Below are 5000 nucleotides of genomic sequence, written 5' to 3' on the forward strand. Positions count from 1 at the left end.
TAATTATGATATAACTAATAATAATGATATAACCGAGAACAATAACGTGAAAATTACTAATAATAAAATCAAGAATAGTAGTATAACCAAACGCTATAATAAAAACAATAATAACTTTAAATCAAGAACAATAAAAACACAATAATAACTTTAAATCAAAAACAATAAAAAATCAATAATAACCTTCAATCAAGAAAAATAAAAAACAATAATAACTTTAAATCAAGAACAATAAAAAAACAATAATAACTTTAAATCAAGAACAATAAAAAACAATAATAACTTTAAATCAACAACAATAAAAAAACAATAGTAACTTTAAATCGAGAACAATAAAAAATCAATAATAACTTTCAATCAAGAACAATAAAAAAAGAATAATATCTTTAAATCAAAAACAATAAAAAACAAATAATAACTTTAAATCAAGAACAATAAAAAATCAATAATAACTTTAAATCAAACACAATAAAAAACAATAACAACTTTAAATTAAAACCGTAAAAAAACAATAATAAATTTAAATCAAGAACAATAAAAAATCAGTAATAACTTTCAATCGAGAACAATAAAAAAAACAACAACTTTAAATCAAGAACAATAAAAAACAATAATAACTTTAAATAAAGAAAAAAACAATCAATAAATAATTAATCCTGTCCACAGACACACATACAGACAAGTAAATAAATAAATCAATAAATATACTGACTTGATTTTATAACCTCCTTGGCGAAGGTAATAACAAGAGATTTTTTACCTCAGCCAATGAATATTGACAAAGTTTTACTCAAGTCTACGGATCGAAGTCCTCTTTCCATATGCTGACTGCAAATGGCGAAAAATGAAAATCCGGATCTAGAATCCGAATCCGAATCCGGATCGTCCCTAAAATTTAACGGGAGTAGTCCAAGGCCTAAGGTAAAAATTTCATCAAAATCCGTCAAGTATTTTTAACGTAATCCTGTCCACAGACAAATAATTAAATAGATAAACCGAATCGATTTTATAATCTTTTTACCGGAGTTAATAATAATAATAATAATAATAATAATAATAATAATAATAATAATAATAATAATAATAATAATAATAATAATAATGATAATAATAATAATAATTTTCATCATTTTAATATGAAATAAAAAGTTATATATCGACATTTTGAATCGAAGCTCCTGTAATATACGTTCAAGTCGTCGCATTGCCATAAAAAACAATATCTAATTACTTATACTTCCAAACTCACTTACATCTTCAGGGGCATGTAGAATCTGACAGCAGAGGTTAAATAGAATAAAGTATTAGGTATCAACTCTTTGAATGAGGCAACTTAGTGGACCTCTACTACAAGACGCAAAATTTATAAGAGAAAGCTATAACGCTTAAGTAAACTGCCCATCCCCTAAATTAGTATACCATCCCAAATTCACAAAATACCATACTTGTTCTGCGCTAATCTTCAGAATACATGATCTTGAGGTTCAGAGTCATTTAACGCACACATATATTACACAACTCACGACTGTAACCAGGTGATACAACTAACTATCTTTTTGACGCATTATCACTCTAGAATACTTCATCATTAGGACAAAATCATATTTAAGTAATGAGAAAAATCCTCTCAAGTACCATTTACAAACAAATACTTTTTTGCTAAATTGGACGAAGTAGAACCAAATTTCATGTCCTGAATGGAACCATCGACAGGAGTCACAATTACGTATGCTAAAGTCTTCTCGTATTCATATCACTATGGAAATGTTCACTTTTTTGTGCCACTCGAGAACCGTTTTACCGATTTGGTCAGTCTCCAAGAGGTACAATGGCATTCATCACAAACTACTGTAAATACGAATTCACTGCCCCTCTCAGTTGCAATTCTCAAAACAGATACCATTGGGGCGCTACTGTTGGTAGGGCGTTGCAAACCCTGAAACAAATAGATAATTCATGAGATAAATTATAGGGGTGGATGATATACATAATAATAACAATAAAAGTTTTAGGTATAAGAATTTAAAAGTAAATGTATTATTTCTCTACCCACAACCAATCTTAATTGCACCATTGCTAGTGATTACTTTCATGATCTGAAATATTTGAAACGATTAATCCTTGTGTACCTGATTTTTATAGAGCAAGGTAGATAGACTTTGGTTAGAAATTTACTGAGAAAGGCCACCTCTATCCTCTCGTCTTTGTTTCAGTTCAGAAAGAAAGGAAAACAAATTTTAGTGTTTTACAATGGTTAAGATATAGAATCAGGAATCTTCAGTGTTATTGTAGCATCGAACTTCAACCAGGGCACTGAGATTCTTTTCTAAAGTTCCTAGTTAACCCCATAAAACTTTAATATTCCATCGTGGATACTTATTCACAAGATACTAACAAAGTTACGAATATTAGAAAAGTCACCACAATATATAACTATATCAAGATAATGCCCACGGTGCTAACAAGGAGAATATAAAATCTATTACAGATGAAGCGTGGTTAAGTTCAAGCACAGAAAAACAAAATAATTCATTGTTAGCATAGATTTATTCCCAAGTCTCTAAAGCAGTAGCTAGATCATTTACTAGACGATTTATTAGTTTTAAATCGCTATTGTATTTTCTAGAAAGTGTCTCAAGAAGATATCATCACCTGTCCAGCAGAGTACTTAATGTGATACTACCGAAAGAGAGTTATTGGGAATTTGGGTCCTTTGACTGACTAGACAATACTACATTGGATCCTCACTCTGGTGGCGGCTCATTTTGTCTTTACCTACACCGAGTAGCCTGGCCTATTCTTTCCATATTGTCCTCTGTCCTCATACACCTGACATCACTGAGATTACCCAAAATTCTTCGTCGCTCAAGGGAGTTAACTACTGCAATGTACTTATTCAGTGGCTATTTTTCTCTTGGTAAGGATAGAAGAGACTCTAGAAATTGTGAGCAGCTCTCCAAAATCAAACCATTGTTCTCTAGTCTTGTGTACCATGGTTTTCCACTGTCTTGGAGTAGAGTTCTTTTGCTTGAGAGTACGCTCGGGCAGGCTGTTCTATCTTATTTCTCTTTCTCTTGCTTTTATTTATGTTTTTATAGTTTATATATGAAATTTCTATTTCAATGTTGCTACTCTTCTTAAAATATTTTACTTTAAGTGTTAATTACTTCGCTTTTAGTTTATCTATTTCCTTGTTTCCTTTCCTCACTGGGCTATTTTCCCCGTTGGAGCCATTGGGATTTTAGCATCTTGTTTTTCAAGCTAGGGTTGTATGTTAGCTAATAATAATAATAATAATAATAATAATAATAATAATAATAATTATTATTATTATTATTATTATTATTATTGTTATTATTATTATTATAGTAATAATAATAATAATAATAATAATAATAATAATAACAATAATAATAATAATAATAATAATAATAATAATAATAATAATTGACCCCAAATACCGCATTTTGACCAACTATGTATAAATTATGCTCACATGTACAGATTTATATGAATGCGTTTCTACTTTTTTTTTTTTTTTACCCCCCCCCCCCCCAAGGAAGTCAGTGTTATCCAATTCTAGCTTTACAAGCACTTAAGGATAATTTCCCACAAACATTATAAGTCACTCATGAGCACCAGAGGAAAGGGATCTAATATGAATATGAATATGATCAGTACCCATAACCCCTCTCCACCCAAGATAGTCAATGGCTGCGGAGAACTCACCAGGCTGACCTATAAACTGCCCCAAAACCCTTATCCCTCAATCACCAGGAATATGAGGTTGCTGACATTACTGGAAAATATCTGGTTTTAATGGAGCTCGAACTGTTGTGTTCTTCACAACCCTTTTCAGGGTTGATTGGTTTGAAACATATAATGCTGGTCAGTGTCAATTTTACGACGCTTTCCAGCAGGTGGTGTCAGATCCATAATTGCAAGTCATTTGTCAGCAAAAGCATCTAAAAGGAAATACTTGATGATAAGTATATATCAGTATTTGTAGAAGTAGGCAACCAACATAAAAGTTTATCTTCAATTGGTTTTCAAGTTATCCTTATTTAGTCAATGCATATGCAAGCATTATCAATACATCAATGTAGATTACATTCAGGAGGTGACATATCGGTATGGCAATAACTATAGCACATCAACTTATTTACTTTTATGACTCCTGAACGAGAATGAATGAGGATTATTTTGATGTTAGATGTAATAATACAACTCGATCACTTCTGAAGAAATTAACTGCTCACTCTCCAATTAATTATCTGTAGATGTGAACCTGATTTACTGAACTTTTTTGTAGATCACATAAAATCCTTTTTACACATTACAAATGGCTTTTACTTATATAGTATGTATGCTATCATTGTGCACATTTTGGTACCGCATTTATGTATGTAGCACCAGTATTACCAAATATATGACCCAATATGAAATGGAATCTGTGACGAATAAATCAATTTTTGAAGTCTACATTGTTCACGTATAAAAGCGTTTTTCATTACAATAATTGTGCAACGATCTCAGACTCAAAGCCATGACTTTCTTACAGCCAAAACATCCCTCTTCAAGAAAAATACATTTTGACTTGTTCTACCATGGGTAGGGGTACACCACCCAAAATGTCATTTGGCAGTCAGCCTACACAGTCTGATCGCTATGGAAGTAGAAATCCCTTATGAGGTGCTTTCGCTAAATTTTGAAATTACCAAATGTCCCCTTAGCTTGCCGTAACATGGCAAGTTAATTTTACCACTAATAACTGCAATTTATTTTCTCACGTTATATATCTGAGGTCTAAATTCAATTTATGTAAATAATCTCAAAAATTTTACTCTTATTCTTTAAGTAATATTTTTGTTGTTGAATTCGGAAAACCTTCATCAAATGCAAAATATACCGTCAAAGATTTTCTTATTTATTTCTTTACGATGTTTTTCAATCAATGTTTTCCTTAACATGATATATTCCGCTAAGAATGTGCTTTTATC

The sequence above is a fragment of the Palaemon carinicauda genome, chromosome 10, assembly GCF_036898095.1.
Source record: "Palaemon carinicauda isolate YSFRI2023 chromosome 10, ASM3689809v2, whole genome shotgun sequence".
In the NCBI taxonomy this organism is placed as follows: Eukaryota; Metazoa; Arthropoda; class Malacostraca; order Decapoda; family Palaemonidae; genus Palaemon; species Palaemon carinicauda.